The sequence below is a fragment of the Lissotriton vulgaris genome, chromosome 8, assembly GCF_964263255.1.
Source record: "Lissotriton vulgaris chromosome 8, aLisVul1.2, whole genome shotgun sequence".
Taxonomy (NCBI): domain Eukaryota; kingdom Metazoa; phylum Chordata; class Amphibia; order Caudata; family Salamandridae; genus Lissotriton; species Lissotriton vulgaris.
In genome coordinates, this window is record NC_141696.1 from 296,609,417 (window position 1) to 296,629,209 (window position 19,793).

Below are 19,793 nucleotides of genomic sequence, written 5' to 3' on the forward strand. Positions count from 1 at the left end.
CAAACTCAGAGAGAATAGCCTGTGTGACCACTTTCTCTCCAATCTCAAACAAAATAAGAAAGACAATTCTCCGTCACTGGCCGACCCTCAACTCAGGGACACTAACGTTTGACAAACCACTGTTTGCCTTTAAAAAGAGTAGGAACATAAAAGACCATCTTGTCCGTGCAGCCCTCCCAGCACCACCTTCGAATAGCACTATTGATTCAAACTGGGGACTGCCACCCTTGAGGGGTCATGTGAAATGTGGAAACTGTATTGTTTGCGATCTGACACTTGAGGGGCGCACTTTCAGTCACAATGATATCACTATCCACTTGAAAGGCTTCACGAACTGCAACACCTGCAATGTGATTTATGCTATCGTATGCCCGTGTCCTCTGATGTATGTGGGACAAACAACCCAAAAAATAAAGACCAGAATAAGCCAACATCGGAGCCGCATACGCTGTGGAACCCTGAATGCCCCTCTGGTTGAACATTTTGCCAGTTTGAACCATTCAGCAGACGACTTGAAATGGACCATCCTGAAAACTGTCAAATTACCACAGAGAGGTGGTAACTTACAACAACTGCTCAACAGGGAGGAACTGAAATCCATTATTCAATTCAACACGATCCACACAGGACTGAATCGAAGCGAGGATTGGACAACATTGCTATGAATGAACTTTTGGTCTAACATTTCAGGGAAAAGAATGCTAAGTAGAGCAAAACATTGTTGGTCTCATCTGGGTCATTTGTTAATTTACAATGAGTTCAACATGATGATGAGAGACTTTCTGGACACTTTATGACATCTGGGCATGCTGATTAAAACCAATCGTTTTTTTACAAAACCAGTCACCTTTTCACAATTGCCACTGAGTGTTTTTCACATTTGTCACTTTAATTTTAATTAGTCCAGGCGGGATCACATGTCACCACACCCCACACTCCATGAGAGGGGGGCTACCGAAATGCCATTTCAATATGGCACCCACATTATCCGACAGATGGCCAGTGTAAGAAAGCTGCTATTTCTCCACTCCAAGATGGCCGCCACCTAAGCGCTTTAAGCCGTTCCAATATGGCGCCCATTTTCAACATCACATGACCGGGGTTATCTCTACAAACGGCTTCAGTGGACAACACTCCACGTTGAATCCGGCACTGACCGAGCACCCCTGGGAGAGGCGCCATCTTATCCTGACGAAGTAAGTAGAGCGGGTATGCGTTTATGCTAGATCTTATCCCTAATATAGAGTCACGCGTTGCCTTTGCCTTGTACACGCTGACACGCTAATCCTTGTTTTTAGCGCCCGATCCCCTCCAGTGTGAACCCCAGGGCGAGGCAAGCCCCATTCTGGACTGCGTAAGTTTATTCTCTTAATTATAAGACACATTACGAACCCTGCTCTCCAGATCACGCTAAGCGTAATTTCCTTTTCACCAGAGCGCAAATTGATCGGAACACTGACGCCAAAGTAGAGAGCCATAGATGCCCTCCGACCTCTGTTTCCGGCGCATGTACTTAATCTAAAGGTAACTTTTTACCACTCCTAGACTGAGTTTCTATGCTTGCACTCTCAATCCCCCGTCATAATCCCTGAACAATCTCTTGGTTTTTAGTACGGCCAACTGATCCATGCACAGAGAAACGTGCAAACCACCATACCAACTAAATCAGTGAACTCCACTTATTACCACGTGGATGCGCTACCGCTGGGTAGGTTTTATACGCTGAATGAGTGCATCAACTAGTGCTGTAGCAAAGGGAGGAAATGGGTTAGAATTTCAAATACCAGGCTCTGTCTGCCTCTTGAGCCTGACACTACCACCACCCCCGTTCAGAAGTACAAGGAGACCTCCACTGCAAGGTTCCTTGGGGATACTTTTAGCCCCCCCACAGACTGTGTTCCCTCGCCGGTTTAAATACTCCAAACATTAGAGGAGTAAAAACCTTGCATTTTCACTGCACTGTAATTTATAACCACTCTCACCACAAAGTTCAATAGATGAATGAACCTCACGCATGCCACTGCGATTCCGGATATTGTGTAACTAAGCTTTGTGAAACCTTTTTATTTAATTATTAATTTTTAAACTTTTTACTGGACACAAAACACCGCGCACTGGTTCACGCACTGCGATTTCGAATGTTTTACAACGTGGGCATCTAGCTTCTATATTGTTCCTTGTTGGCAAACGGATCTTTAAAGAAATTCTTTCTTCTTTGTTTTTTCTCCTCAACAGGCTTGTCTCATTCAGGCATGTTTTGTTATTATGTAAGTCCTGATGATGATCCCATGCATTTATTAGAGCTATAGGGATCGAAACGTCGACACCCAAGAGTGGGTTGACACTCATATCATTGTTTAAATATTTGTGTAAATTCCACTCCAGGCGACACTGCTAGTAACCTCTGAATTTTACGCAGTGCCCTGTCTCTGCTCTCTTTTTCCTTGCCTGAAAAACACCCTCTTTTTCACCCTATATCTATTTTTCCTTTCTTTGTCAGTACGGCACAGGCTGGTGTCGTGTGATTATTGTAATGTATACGTGACATTGTTTCTTGAAAATAAACTCCTTTCCCGACTGGGTCAGGATATCTTGATTTGTATAGTCTCCATTGTGTTTCTATACTACATTGTGCATATGTTAAATAAGCTAAGTTCCACTGTTTCCTATAACGGAACTATATTTTTGTTGTCAATATTTTTTCCAAACAATATTTCTGCGGCGATATTAATGTCCCACAATATTTCTCAGTTGATATTCCTGCTCTGCACTTTATAAAGCACATGTACAACACACGGTTTCTACGCGCTGAGGTGTAGGGAGTCCTGATGCTAAGTGATTCATTCAATCATAGGCCTGGCGGAATAAACAGGTTTTTAATAGTTTCCTTAATTGAGAATAAGATGTTGTGGATCTGATGTTCAGAGAGAGAGAGAGAGAGAGAGAGTTCCAAATTTGAGGGGCCAGGACAGAAAATCTTAGTCCCCCAAATTTCTTGATTTTAAAGGAGGGAGTAGCCAAGAGGTTATGGTGAGAAGACCTAAGATCCAGAATAGGAACCCGAGAAGATACAAATTCTATACAATTGCCATAGAGAGCTTTGAAGATGAGACACCCCAATCATGAATGCACTGCATTTGGCTACAGGGACCCAATGTAACTTCTTCATTAGGTGGGATAGCATGATGCAATCTTGGGTGAAGATAGATTAATCTTACTGCCTGATTTTGCACCAGTTGCAGTCTTTTTTTATAGATATGCCGGGTGGCCAAAGTAGAGTGAGTAGGCATAGTTAATATGAGAAATGACTAAGGCAAACACAGCCTGACTAAGGGCTTCAGGAGTGAGATGGCTGCTGATCTTCCTGATCTTTCAGAGTTGAGAGAAATAGGTAGAGACTCTGTCCCAAACTGGGATTTCATGGATAGATCACAATCAATTGTGATAACAAGGCTTTTAGTAGATCTTGAAAGTAAGGGTGGATTTCTCAACTCAGTCGGCCAGAAGATTGAATTCCAGAGATTTAGGGGCCCCCCCAATTAACATCAGTTCTGTTTTGTCTGGATTTAACTTCAGGTGATTACTGTTCATCCAGCTACTTATATGTCACAAGGTTGTTTGAAAATTGATGGAGGCAGCAGACTTATCGATGGTAAAGATCAATTGAAGATCATCAGCGTAATTGAAAGTGCATACATTCCTTTCACCTAAGGATAGAATTATTGACAATAAGTTCAGTTTGAAAAGGTGCGGAGACAGGGAAGATCCCTGTGGCACACCACATGTGGCAGTGCATTGGGAGAGAAGTACGGATAGAGAACAATCATCTAAAAAAGACATGAGCCACTTAGGGACCGAGCCCTGGATCCCTGAGTCCCTGACTCGATCCACCAGTAGTTCATGGTTGAAAGCGTCGAAGGCAGCAGAGAGATCGAGCAGCAGCACCAGGCCAGAGTGGTGCCCTTGTCTGCCTCTTTCCTTATTTTGTCTAGTACAGTCAGAATAACTGTCTCAGTTGAATGGGAAGGTCATAATCCCTCCTGCTGGGGTCATGAAATTGAGACTGTTTGATGAAAGAACAGAGACAATTAGCAACATACATTTCCATTTTGTTCGCTTAATTGCTTATTTAAAAGTTTTTGTCCTGTTGGTAAAGTAATAATTTGAGCATATATATTTTAATTTGCAAAAATATTGACATTAATTTAGCGTTACATTCCTATGGGGTGTTATGCTAATTCCCTGCCTTCCTTCAGTTCTATTATAGCGTATTGCAGTACTAGTGGTTAGCCATATGTGGTGCTGGCTTATGCCAAGTTGGGGCTGGTTTGGAGTACTTTTAAGACTCTTTGGACACTATTAGGGCTCTAATAAATTGAGGAAGTTGTTTGCAAACTGAAGTCCTTATTGATATTTCCTCACCCCATCATATTTGAGTAATTATTCCCCATTTTTCCACCACTCTCCCTAGTCCCTCCAACATTTTCTACAAATAAGTATACTTACATATGGAAAGATCACAAACACTTTGTCAGAGTACTCAACATAAAATAACAGGAGAGAGTCAGAGAAGATTTTTAAATTCCATTTTGAAGTATGTGAGTAGTACTAGTGTAGTTCTACTTGTACGCTATGAATGCAGTTTTCGACTTGGGCCCTATATGTTTCAATATGGCTCAACAAAGGTGACCAGACACTGCCTTCCCTGAGAACTGTACTTCAAGTACACTGTCCAGGAGAAATTTCAACTCAAGAAAAACCACCCACAGGGTAGGCTGCGTTAAATGCAATTTATTTGCAGTATTTACAGACCTTATGTATGCTATATCCCTCTTGACCTTTGTTTTAGTCTGCTTTCATTCAATAATAGCATTTCACTTAAAGTGAAACGGGTGCTTGTGTTGCTCCTGCCCCATTACACCCCTTGAATAGATCATTTTATTATGGGCTACTATTAGCTTTTCACTGAAAAGTATGGGGCATATTATCAAGAACGGCGTTAAAATTATCGCCGCTTTAGCGGCAGAACACTGCAGCTAAAGGAGCGATAATGGGCTTGATAATATGCCCTTGTGGATTCCCATAGAAGGCCAGGTTCTGGTGTTAACCTGGGCTTCTATGGGAATTCACAAGGGCATATTATTATGCCCATTATCGCTGCTTTAGCAGCAGTTTTTTGCCGCTAAAGTAGCGATAATTTTAGAGCCGTTCTTCATAATATGCCCCTATATTTTGTTCCCATATGTAGATAATCAGACTGAACGGCTGTCCACCAATCTTTTGATTTTTTTAATTACAGAAATAAAACCCTAAAGCGAATTACTGCCACATCATGGGTATTTCGTGTTTTTTTCTGTCTCTCTCTGCAATGTTTTTTATGGTGGTGGTATATAGGGAAAAAAGGCATTACGCCATACACCCTAAAGAGGGGAATGGTATAATGTCCTTCCTCCGACATCCTGTACAGCCCGGAGACTTAAGCAGTAGAATACTTAAGGTCTGCTGCTCTCTCATTGAGGCGTTGGGCCCAAGGTTTGCCAGGCAAGCTACTCTTTTGAATTTGCGACAGAGGACCCTGTCTGACAGATTCTAAATCCGGGCCTAATTTTAACTTAATTTCATGGGCCAATTCACATATTACAAAAACAGAACTGCAACCTTTCCAATGGCATCTTTGCTTAGAATAATACTCTAATTGGTTAGGAATACACAAAAATTCAAGGGAACTCAAGGAAAGTTGCAGATGTTACAGCTTTCCAGAAGCACTGACGAGTTGACAGTTACATATGCAAAATTGAAGCCAATTACATTTAGGCATGCGTCAATATAACACGTTTTGTAGCCAAATCCAGTTTAGAACATGCATGCCAATAATATTTGTTCACCCCCAAACTTGTTACCTGCCCTGGCACACCCACAATCTGTTACTGTGAGCAGGCAAAATTATGTACGTATATGCACACTAGAGGTGTTCTTTACATATTTCTTTAAATTTATTTGGTGAGTTTCTTTTTTCACGTATTTCTATCTATATATATATTCACTGAAAAAAAACATAGGTTTCAGCTACGTTATAGTTAGGAATTAGCTTTAAAAAACCTTAGAAATTCACTGAAAAAACCATAGGTTTCACCCATGTTATAGTTAGCTGGACATTTCTCACATACAAAACCATTGAAATTCCCCCGTTATAGTTAGTTCAGCTAACTATATCTCGCGCACCCGCAGTGCACTGCTGATGACGTCACTGTAAAGATGCGGAGGAGGCAGTATTAGTTAAAGTAGGATTTATTTAAGTAAAATCCAAGGACCCACTGGAGCACAGAGCAAAGCGTCTAAATCAGATCAGATCCAACCGCTTCTCTGATTTAGAACACCGCTCACAACACATTCTCCATTACATAGTTAACACTCTACAGATAAGAGAATTCCAGAAATGACATGTTAAAATTCCAACATAAACAGAGAAGAAGGATATTACCAAATGTATATTTTTTACAGAAAACAAAAAAAGAATAAAATGAAATAAAACAAAAGAAAATTAAAACAAATGAAAGAAGGATTAATCCAAAACATAGTCATCAAATTTCTTGGGCAACTTAACATATCTCTTGGGGGTAACATGAGAATCTAGAACAGAAGAACTAGAAACAGCATCATCAACAGGAACAGGTCAATCCAAAACAGGATCAGGTGAATCCAAAACAGGATCAGGTAATGGAGCAGGACAAGAGTCACATGAGTCCTCAGGTAATGGACTAGGACACGAATCACAGAGTCATCAAACCAGACATCATCCTCACCATCTCCCTTTTTATCAAAAAAAAAATCTTGGCCAGGTTTTAGAACAACTAAAAAGAACTTTGACACCACCTCCCTCTGCCCTTGAGAAAAACAGAGGAATCAGAAACTTGTTCAACCATGAAGGGCTTACTGAACCTGGACAAACCTTTGGGTGTGTGAGAGGGATTAACAATCCTAACCCAATCACCGACATTTATAACTTTGCTCTTACAATGATGAAACCCATCATGATAAGATTTTCCACAGAACCGTGCAGAGGTGATGTTATCTCTAGCTTTAGAGATAGAAGATTAAAAACTAGCAGACAAACAGCTCTTGTTAGTTAATTGAGGTAAAAATAAGGATTTAGCTTGTCTGCCTCTCATAAGACAAAAAGGAGAAACCCCTGTACAGGTATTAGGAGTGAGATGATAACTCCAAATTTTTTCTTTTAAAAAGTCAAAAACGTCCAAATCACTCTTCAAAGCAGCTTGGATCCCCTCCTTAAAAAATCTGTTGGCCCTCTCAACCTGACCATTTGAACGCGGACTATAAAGAGGAGCCCTCTTAGCAGACACTCCAAACCTTTTAAGAAACGCTCCCATTTTACTAGAGGTGAACTGAACACCATTGTCAGACCTTATGGAGATGGGTGCCCCTTCAATTCTGAAAAAATTGTCCAGAAAACCAATGACAACATCAGTACTAGGATGCGCTACAAAAGAATAATGTAACCACTTAGAAAAATCATCAACCAGAACAATTAAAAATCTATTCTACCTGCCGAGACAATCATAAGGTCCAGAAAAGTCAATTGAAAGCCTTTCCCACGGACCAGTAGGAGCCTCACAAACAGACAGAGGTTCAGTGGACACCTTCCAATGCTTGTCAGACCTGACACACACGGCACAGTTGTTGATAAACTTCTCGACAAAAGAATCCAATCCAGGCCACCAATAGTGACACTTAAGTATCCTCTTTGTACCAGAAACACCAGGATGTCCAGAATGTGCCAACCTGACAATCTTTTCTCTAAGGCTACCAGGCGGAACAAATAATTCATTGCTCAACAAAATACCATTTTCAATGGACAACTCGTTCGCCACCTGTGCAAAACTCCTCGAAGAAGATTAAAAATTTTGAATGGAGGGCCATCCATTAACCACATAAGACTTGACCTTAGCTAATAAATTATCTTTACATGCATGATCATTCCATTCATTCACATCAATACCAAAATTGCTAGACTCCACAGCATCCACAGCATCCACAGCAGCCACAACACACTCATGCTGATCAGTGACTTCATCATGGGTATCACCAAGTGGAGGCAACCTGGATAAACAGTCAGCAGCAAAATTCTTACCACCAGGAATGTGCTGAATTTCAAAGTTAAACTCTTGCAGTCTTGAAATCAACTGAACCAACCTTGAGGAAGTGCTACCACTCCTGACGCCATCCATCATATAGACTAACGGTTTATGGTCCGTCACCAAAACAAAAGGCCTACCCCACAAAAAATTCTTCAACTTCTCCATAGCCCAAACACAGGCAAGAGCCTCCTTTTCTATCGTGCTATAATGAACCTCAGCACCTCTAACAGCCCTTGAAAGAAATGAAATAACTCTCTCCTTGCCATCAACCATCTGCGTGAAAACAGCTCCCAAACCAATTGCGCTGGCATCAACACTTACAAAAGACTTCCCCTCAGGATCAAAAGTTTTAAGACCCGGGGCATTGGCGATAAGTTTGATGACACCCTGAAAAGCAGAATCATGGACATCAGTCCAAATGAATCTAGCACCTTTTTTAAGTAATTGTCTAAGAGGCTCGACAACCAAAGCATATCCTTTAACACATTTAGCGTAGTATTCTCCTAACCCAAGAAAGGAACGTAAAGCATCCTTGTCCTGAGGCTTGCTGGCATTTTCAAGGTTACTAATGATATCCTTTTTAGGAAAAATCCCTTCCTGAGTGATTTTATGGCGCAAATAATCAATTTCTTTAACAAGAAACTTACATTCCTCCATGCTCACAGTAATGCCTTTGCTGCTAAGGATTTTTAAGACTGTTTCCAAAGTGACATGTGTTCATCAATAGACTTTGCAAAAATTAAAATGTTGTCTTGAAAAGACTGGACACCTTTCACACCATAGAACAAATTGTCAATAAATTTCTGGAAAACGCTGGCAGCCGATGCCAGGCCAAAAGGCATCCTCAAGAATCTAAATAACCCAAACGGAGTTATAAACACCGTTAGACCTTTAGAATCCTGATCCAGAGTGACTTGATGGTTGGCTGCCTTTAAATCAATAATTTAAAAAAAAATGCTCCATTTACAGCAGCCAACATTTCCTGTATTCTGGGCAAAGGATATGTTTCTACTACAATGTTTTTATTGAGAGATCAAAGATCTACACACAGCCTAATTTCTTGATTCTTTTTAAGGGCAATAACGATAGCCGAAACCCATTCTGAGCTATCAGTAGGTTCTATGATACCTTGAGAACAGAGACCATCCAAATGCGACTTAAGCTTGTTTCTCACACCCAAAGGTACCATGCGAACTTTATCTTGTACGGGTAAAGCTCCTTTTTTAAGTTTGATCCTGTGTGAAAAGCCTTTGACCTCACCCACAACATCTTCAAAGACATTCTTATACTTATTGAGAATAGGAGAAATAGGATAATCTAAAGAAATACTGTTAACAGGCATTTCTCTTAACTGAATAGGATGATCAGAACCAGGGCATAAATTAATGCCAAGCTTACCAAGATCATACCATCCAACAATGTTCTGCCCATCAATTGCAACATAAATTTTGGTAAAAATGACATGGGACTCAAATTTTAACGACTCTTCAAAGAAGCCTAGCATTTTGATTTTAAAATTACCAAAGCTTTAGGATTGATATCAGATTTGGCCAGTTTGACACCTTTCCATTTCTCATAAAAGAAAACATCTGATAAAATGGTCACAGGCGAACCGGAGTCAGCCATAGCTTCAAAGGCAATTTTTTCCAACATGAACTATCCCTAAGGGAGCTTTGAAGGGAAGGGAAACACTATTTCTGTGACTATCAAAGGAATCATCATAAATAGTAATGACCAAATTCTCCAAATCATCATGAACACAAGAAACACTGGTAACAGCGGAATCAGATCTACCACCCTTCCTTTGAATCCTACAAGACGATGCAAGATGGCCAATCTTACCACACTTAGTACATTTTCTCATGAGAGCAGGACAATCTGGAGAATTAGCCAAATGTGCCTTTGAGCCACACCTAAAACAGCTTAAAATTCTACCAGACTGAAAATTATTCTTACTACGCATTTGAACAGCACAAACAGAGGTTTCATTAGTGCACTTGTTTTCATTAGCAGCAATGACTTTAGAAGACTCAATAGATCTTTCAATCCCTTTGGCCAAATCAATTACTTCTGCTAGGGTAGGATTGCGACAAGCTAAGAGTCGTTCTTGTACTTTTTTAGCTGCACAATGAAAAACAAATTGATTCCTTAAAGCAGTATCAACATAGGCACCAAATTCGCAATTTGCAGCTAACACCCTCAGAGCCGCTATATAATCCTCAACAGATTCATCTGATAGCTGTTTCCTCTTGTGAAAAGAATGTCTTTCAATCATAACGTTAGGCTCATCTTCAAATTGTTTTTCAAGTCTAGCAACAGCTTCAACAAAAACATTCCATCCATCACCTCCTTCGACTGGTGGTGCAATGGGTATAAGGTTCTTGAAAATCTCAATGGCAGCTGTTCCCAAATAACTGAAAAGAATGGCCTTCTTTCTCTCCGCAGAAAATTTAGTACCATCAATTGCAACGATGTAATTTTCAAAAGTGTCAAACCATTTTTTCCACCTAAGCTTTGGTTTGCCTGGTATTTGTAAAAAAATAGAAGGTTGATTGCAGATTTGAGATGCTGCCATTTCAAACACTTATATAAACAATTGAATAAAATAGCAATATATTATGTGTGCAGATCACAGTAGTAATAAAATAGCAATATGCACTTCTCAATAAAAGTAAAGTGTGCACATCACTGAAGTAAAATAACTGTTTTCAAATTGTGTGCACATCACAGTAGTAATAAAATAGCAATATGCACTTCTGAATACAAGTAAAGTGTGCACATCACTGAAGTAAAAGAACTGTTTTCAAATTGTGTGCAGATCACAGAAGTAATAACTCCAACTAGCACAAGTGAACATCACTGAAGTAATGAAAGAAACGTGGAACACTCTAGCTTACCACACCTGCACTTGTAGTAAAGTATACTTAATAAATCACCAACTTGAAATAAAAGTGAACCAATCACTGAATTTGCCGGTAAAATTCTTCAAAAGTAGAAGTGGACATCAGGTTGCCGCTTTAAACATTGCGAAAAGAATGTCGTCATGCTGTATAAATGAAGCCGATGAAAGAAAACAGCTGATAGTCGATAAGTAAAATGGCCGCTACACTACGTGATGCGCTGCGTTTCAGTGATGCGTGTCAATCCCCAAATGGCAGCGACGTTGCGTGCTCAATGCGCCGTGTTTCAGCAGAACAATACGTCCCAGAAGTCCGTTGTGAATCACGGACGTCATCAAATAGAAAAGTGCAGGAGCGCGATGAGACCAACTGCCACAGAGACGCTTTAGCGAAAAAGCGACTGAAAATCCACAAATGTTTAAAATTTAAAGTACCTTAGGGTTTCCAAAAAGGCATCACTATAAAAGGCTTCACGAACAGCACCTGAACAGGATTGCAGCGTAAGTCCGTTTCTTTTAAATAAGTTTGTCGAAGATTTTAAAGACGCTTAAGATCACAGTGGGTCTAATAATTTTAAAAGAACCTCGTCGCCATTGTAAAGATGCGGAGGAGGCAGTATTAGTTAAAGTAGGATTTATTTAAGTAAAATCCAAGGACCCACTGGAGCACAGAGCAAAGCGTCTAAATCAGATCAGCTCTAACCGCTTCTCTGATTTAGAACCCCGCTCACAACACATTCTCCATTACATAGTTAACACTCTACAGATAAGAGAATTCCAGAAATGACATGTTAAAATTCCAACATAAACAGAGAAGAAGGATACTACCACAGTCACATATTACATCATTCATGACATGGTCAGTGACATCACTCATTACATCACTGATGACATCTTAAATGACATCACTGATGACATCATCCAGTGAATGTGTGTCTTTCTCAAAAATAAATATTTTGTATATATTTATATCTAAACGTTGATGCAAGAATAAATGGGTAAATAAGTGTCTAAATGTATGTTTTTTTGTAAAATTGATTGTATAACTGACTTATTAAGTATACCTTAGTGAATACATGTATTAGAGAGTCATGTTTAAATATGTAACTATCTGTATCAGTGTCTCACTTTGTATATAAGTGACTGCATGGGTTGGTGAGTGCCTACATGAGTGTCTATATGGGTTATTAGTTGGTTTTTTGAGTATCAGAATGAGTGTCTGTATAGTTTGGTGGGCGGTATTACTTAGCGCACAGATGCATGAATGACTGGCTCTCTGTTTGTATATGTTTTGAAGATAGAATGTGTGCAGGACTGTATGGGTGGATGAGTGTGTATATGGGTGTGTTGGTGAGTGAATCACTGTCTCAATAGTATCTTTATGAGTAACTACATATGTTTTAAACTACTAGTATATGTGAGTATTGATGTATATAAGTGAGTATATGTGAGAGTGAGCGATTGGAGGCGTTCCTGTATAAATAAGTATGTGTTTCTATAAGTGATTGTTTAAGAGAGTATGTGTACGTTTCTGTAGATGTAAGTATAGTGGTATGTGTATAGCTGTATATGCAAGTAAATGGATGTTTGATAGTTTATTTGCATGTGTGAGTATGTGAGTGAGTAACTCTATGGATTAGTATCGCTGTGTAACAGAATGTATAGGTGTATGAGTACATATGATTAGTGAAATTTATACAAAAAACGAAAGTACACAACAGCAGACCAAGGTTTAGCAGATCAACTTCCTCTGTTTCATAAGTTTGTGTGGTGCAACCACTCTCACCATCCGCTGCCAAGGATGTCTACAATACAAAAATTTACAAGAAATTTGAGAGGTGTACTCGAAATAGTGAAAAAAGTTCATAAAGTTTATAAGTCTTCTGTTCTTTCTTTGTTGAATTCTTTTATTCTTTCTTTTTAGGATACAACGGCACAGCCAACGCATTTCATTCCCTTCAGTGCCTTGGGAATTTCGTCAGGGCTACAAGTGGGAACATCTCAATCCGATGATCCGAAGTAAACTTGCACATTGACCATAGGTGCAAGACAAAAGTATGATCGATAATCTAAGCCTGGGATTCCTGTGTATTATAAAATTCTTTGGACAGAAATCCACATGCGTTTCTTCCGTGGACGGCAAGCAGTTGTATTTGGAGGAAGATCGAAATTGTATCCTTACCCCCAGCTACGGGACATCAGTAACGCCAGCAGTTCTCAGAAGTAAAAGAAGGCTTGTTTGTAGATGGCGTCCGTACGAGTTGCCATATAAGGGTGAGTCATCCGATGCAGGACCTATGATAGGGTTTCCGGCGCTGCCTGCTCCTCCAAGTTCGTGTTCGAAGTAGTCATATGATTAGTGACTACATGCATGAGTGACTATATAGAACATTTGCTGAATGAGTGGATGTGTATGTAGATGTTGGAATTACCTAATGTGTTGTTGTAACTGGTATTGGTATCTCCATTCTTTTGAAAATGTTAGTTTCTATTTCTGAATAAGTGTATCAAAGGTTATATTAGGGTGAGAGGAGGTCTGCCACTCTTTCACAAGGATGATGTCATCAGTGAGGTCATCAGTGATGTCATTTGAGATGTCATCAGTGATGTGATGAGTGATGTCACTGACCATGTCATGAGTGATGTAATATGTGACGTTATCAGCAGTGCATTGTGGGCGCGCGAGTTATAGTTAGCTGAACTAACTATAAGGGGGAATTTCAATGGTTTTGTATGTGAGAAATTTCCAGCTAACTATAACATGGGTGAAACCTATGGTTTTTTCAGTGAATTTTCTAAGGTTTTTTAAATGCTAATTCCTAACTATAACATGTGTGAAACCTATGGTTTTTTCAGTGAATTTGCAAGGTTTTTTTAAATGCTAATTCCTAACTATAATGTGGCTGAAACCTATGGTTTTTTCAGTGAATTTCAAAGGTTTTTTAAATGGTAATTCCTAACTATAATGTGGCTGAAACCTATGATTTTTTTCAGTGAATTTCAATGGTTTTGTAAATGATAATTGTCAAATGTAATAATTGTTATATTTTTTTATACTGATTTACTACATTATTATAAATTATTTATTTTTAGATATTTTATTTTGTAAATTACATTACATATTTTTAATATAAATTGAAAAAAAATGTTTTTACACCTCTCTGCAACGCAGCCCCCTGGGGAGTTTGCAGAGGGGGAACTAATTCCCCTTGTATACTAGGAGCCCCTGGGGGCCAACTAGCCCACCTGGAACCTCCAGTATGCGCCAGGGGGCTGCATTGCAGAGAGGTGTAATGAGGCCACAACCTTTTTAACACCTCTCTGCAACGCAGCCCCCGGGTGCGTTTTCAGAGGGGGAACTAATTCCCCTTGCATACTAAGGGTCCCTGGGGGCCAACTAGCCCACCTGGAACCTCCAGTATGCGCCAGGGGTCTGCATTGCAGAGAGGTGTGATGAGGCCACAACCTTTTTTACACCTCTCTGCAACGCAGCCCCCTGGCGCATTTGCAGAGGGGGAACTAATTCCCCTTGCATACTAGGGGTCCCTGGGGGCCAACTAGCCCACCTGGAACCTCCAGTATGCACCAGGGGGCTGCATTGCAGCGAGGTGTAATGAGGCCACACCATTTTTTACACCTCTCTGCAACGCAACCCCGGGCGTGTTTGTAGAAGTGGAACTAATTCCCCTTGCATACTAGGGCTCCCTGGGGGCCAACTAGCCCATCTGGAACCTCCAGTATGCGCCAGTGGGCTGAGTTGCTTTGCCCCGGGGGGCGGCGGTCCCCTGGGCAGTGTGGGGTGGATTTGGCCCCCCCACACTTCTTTATCACTATGCCCCTGCAATTTGGTCCCCACCGGGGGCGGGGGGGGGGGGGTAATTTGAAAAAAAACATACCGGGTTTAAAACAAAAAAAATTGGGCCTTGGGGGTCCTTGTCGGACCACCTGGGCAGGCCTAGGGGGTCAGGGTGATTCTACCCTGCCCCCTTTTTGTGTTCTACACATTTGTTTTTCTGCTTTCATGTGCCTCAGTCTACTGAGCACAAGATGGCTGCCAACACTTCCTGGTTTGGAGTGTTGACAGCCAATGAGCATGCAGTTTTCTCGGAAAGGTACTCGCACCGTACGCGTACAGTACGCGTACTTACGCGGACCCGTGCGTGCACAGTACGCGCACCCCCTCGATTCTTTGGAAAATGGAAATATTTTTTGGGCCTTGGGGGTCCTTGTGGGACCCCCTGAGCAGGCCTAGGGGGTCAGGGTGCTTCTACCCTGCCCCCTTTTTGAGTTCTACACGTTTGTTTTTCTGCTTTCTTGTGCCTCAGTCTACAGAGGCACAAGATGGCTCCCAACAATTTCTGTTTTGGAGTGTTGACAGACAGTGGCAGCCAATCAGAATGCAGCTCACGCACGCGAAGGTCCACGCACATACAAGTACGTATGCGCTACTGGAGGGATTTACACCATTTAAGCAAAATCGTGATCTGCGGATCAGACTCTACCATTTTGCCAAATTTCTTGTAATTCCGTTTAGCTGTTCGGGCTGTAGCCGTGTCTAATCGTCCTATGGAAAATAACATGGGGAAAACAAGTTTTGGGACCCCCCTTTTTTCTCAGCCCACACTTGACGAATCCCCCCCAAAACTTTCAGGGAAGGAGCGGAGTGGGCCATCTTCTTTGAGAAATTTGCGAAGATTCATCAACCGGCGCCAAAGTTATTCCCAATAGAATATTGCGATTTCCTATGGAAACTAGGTTCTAGCTATAACTACCTACTGGCGACCGCCAGTAGGTAATATATTTTATTTATTCAGCACACCTATGTGGTGCACATCTTAATACTAGGAAGCTATATTGATTGAACAGCACGATTTTAATAAGAAGAGATATGAGGCTCCCAACATAGGACCGTTTGCTTATCAATTAGAAATTTAAGTTTTGATAAGGAGTCGTAATTTGAGGTAATTGTCAGTTGATATGATACTTTTTAGCAAAGTGCTTAATTTTCTGGGGGCTAAAATGAAAAACATTCTTCCTCCAAGTCTTTGTTGCTGGCTACCCAAGTTGATCATGCACTATTATTTGAGAGCCTAATGAGTTATCTAAAATATCCTCCACTTCTTCCCAGTGAAGGGAGCATCACCTTTTTGATTCACTATCCCTTCTTTGTAGTCACAATGCCATTCTAACTTCCACATTCTGTGTGATATGTAATTTGTTCAGCAATGTCTCATTATTTACCAGTAATCTTCATTACCCTTAGTCCTGTGGTCCTAGTCCCATTCATAACGAGTGAAATATTACTGTCTCACCATACAGAAAAAATAACAGAGGAATGCTTGTACTTACTGCCCAACCTCCCCCCTCTGGAGACTACATAAGCCTCTATCATACGAAGGTTGGCAATTCGGGAGGGTGGAGTGAGATAAATGGAACGAGGACCTGGAGTAATGAGACTACTCCCAGATCCCCGTTGTCCTGGTCTCCTTCATCCTAAGTGAGAATAATCAAGTCGTACATACTACCTTTAATAAGGTAAAAAGAACAAACCACAAAGAGACTACCATAAGAATGCAGCACCCCATAGTGATGTATTCATGTCAGGTGAGTGGGCAGCTTATGACGCAACAGAATGTGCAACCCCCAAGCCAAAATTGTTATTCTCACATAAAATATTCTGCAACCGGTAATGTTTAATAAAGGAATTAGGGTAGCCCTTGTAGCTGCCCGACAAATCTAAAAAATTGACACCCCCTTCAATTCTGTCCAGGTAGCAGCAACATCTCTGGTGGATCTGGCTTGAATCCTAGCCAGAGGAGGGGTACTTACAATGAATAGGTCAGTGAAAACAAATGCACTGGCAATGAACTCGCTTCCAGTTAGGAGTCAGGTCCACTTTAAGGCTCTGTGTATGGCCTTTAAAGCACTTCAAGGTACAGGACCAGACTACTTAAAATGGCAGTTCCAGTCGTATATCCCGGAAAGAACATTGAGGTCAACTGGGGCCATAAAATAACATGCTTGATCCATCGACTGATGGGGAAAGAAGATATCTTATCATCTTGAGAAGAGGCCCCAAATGAAACAAATAAATAATCTGTAAAGACCACTGGCCCTCTAAAGCAGAGTCAGGCTCAGAACTCAGGGCTAGCAGAGTTATCTTTTGTTTCCTATTAAACTCGGATGCCACCCTTGGAACAAAAAATAATCCAGGCAGAGACCCACCCCATCTTTTGAAACAGACAAAAAAGGCACTCAAGCCATAAGAGCCCCAACTCTTCAATACAACTTTCAGAAGTTATGAACAGCAGAAACACAACCTTAAAGGTCAGAAAATCCACCGACTCCAAAGGTTTAAAGAGAGGAGAGACCAATACCTTCAGAAAAAGTGGGAAATCCTACAAGCGAAACAAAGGTTTACTCAAAAGTCCGGACAGAGAAAAAATTCAGACCAACTGTGCCACCAAGTCCTTCCCATCAGCCAAATTGCCCCAAGAAGACCTGGAAGCTCTAATAGCTGCACCTTGGGCTTGCAAGATGGACACTGTCAGAATTTTATTTAAAACCTTCCCACAAAAATTGCAGAACATCATTCAGATGATAGAAGAGCGGAAAATCTGGAAAGATTTAGACCATTGCTGATAACTGCCTATTACTGCTCATAAGATTTCAAAGTAGTCAGCTTTTTTTCTGGAGAGTGAATGCATTAGATCAAAAACTGGCATACAAATATAGGATACATCATGACAACATAAATTAATGATATAAATCGATACAAATACCAATATCAAATGTGTCATTGGAGTATAAATTCTTCACATAAATCCAGATGCCAGGTAATCTCTGATAGTCCCCCATGTACAATGGGATTTAGCAGCTGGTCCTCTGACTTTAGCTACCTGGAGTTCCAATTTGTATTCTCACATAATTTCCTTCACCATTCCTCATACTTGGGCAGGGAGTCAGACTTCCACTTACTCGCATTTATCAGTCTAGCAATGGTTAAAGCGTAAAAGACCCAGGGGCAGATTTACAAGCCCCTTGAGCAACTTTTGCATAACTTTTCTCATTGTAAAAGTGAAGCAAAAGTGGCGTAAGGGGCTTGTAAGTAAGCCCCCCAGTCTGTAACCCCTAAGCCTAGCAGCATCATTTTCAGAGCAATTGTCAACCCAATAGATATTTACATCAAGACAGAAGACCAAAACGGTGTAGGTTTGAAGCATGTAACAAGCATATGAAAATTATCAGCCCCTGCTGGTGAGCAGCTTGGGCAGCTATAGAGTCCATTATACCACTTGGAAAGTTTAGAAGGGCTTATGTAATAATCAAAGAGGGTACGGTAAACCTGACCGCACAGCTTAGTGGAAGTAATAGTCATACAGAAACGTGCAAGGATAGTAGACAGCTCTTGCTTCCTAACCAGCTCGTCTAGGCAAGCAGACCACTTGTTGGCTCATAGTCCTATCTTGTCTCAAGAGTATTGAGTTAAGCATCTATGCCTAGCAGAAATATTACATGGGCGGTCACCAAAAACCAGATGTGCGAATTCAAAGCCAGTGGGGCTGTTATACTAATGGTACTACTCCGTAAAGAAGCTTGAATCTGTAAGTATTGCAATGTAAGGATCAGTAGAAGGAAGTGATATAGGCCGATACAAGCTACACTCTAGTGGATCTTTGTCTTTTTTCAGAAATATTGTAATGATGGCATCATTACAAGAAGATGGATCACCCACAATATTCTACATTTCTTTTTAACAGTTCTAGAAGCACAGGAGTAACTATGGGTGCCAAGATCTTATATATTTCAGATGGAATAGAGTCCAATTCTGGGGCTTTTCCTGGTGGCAGATTAGCTATAATTTCTTTAACTTCTTTCGCTGAAAACGTTGCATCAAGCATATCATTATTCCTGGTGTCCAATTTAGGCACGTCTAAAGGAATCAAAAACTTAAGACTATCTGTAAGGCTGCACTCTGACTCCTCCTGATATAGCATGGAATAATATGTTGTGAAAACAGGATATCGGAGCATCAAGTGCAAACCCTCACTGCATCATCCTCGATTTGCTTATTAACAGTTTTTGGCATGTCGACCTGGTTATGTGACTTCTCGCCTATTACACAAAGAAGGGTCTACATTTGAATAGTCTTTTTTGTTAATTTGAGCAGTTAGTAGAGAGGAATTACGGCCTCGTAAGCCCATAATATTTTAGTATGTTGCTTGTGCAGCAATAGTGCGAGATGCAATCTGTGTCATACGAAGTTGGAGTAGGCTATTTAATCGTCCCCTAGTGATCTCTCTTCTTCTCTATCTGCTTTTGAGATTTGAGTGAGAAAAGATTGCAATTTACCTCCAAGAAAAGCTTTCATAGCATCCCAAATCACAAAAGGATGAGCTGACCCTTGATTAGCCACCACAATTTCCTGTGCGAGTGCACATAATTATTGAAAATAATCAGGGCGACCTACGATGCATTTAGGAAAGTAATAGCATTGCTGGTTAGTATTATTAAGCAATTGCCTTCCCATTTCAATTCAATGACCGAATAATAAGAGTACAGAAGATGTACATTTCCACTTTTGCAAACAAGTAGAAATCTATATGAGAGTATCATCTGTGGCGTCTAGAGAAAAAGTATGACTCCGAATGTCCAGGTTTTGTTCTCTCTATGTATCAACTGGATTCACATTTTGCATAATGTCCAATACGCTGGCCATAGTTCTAGTTATGCCTACT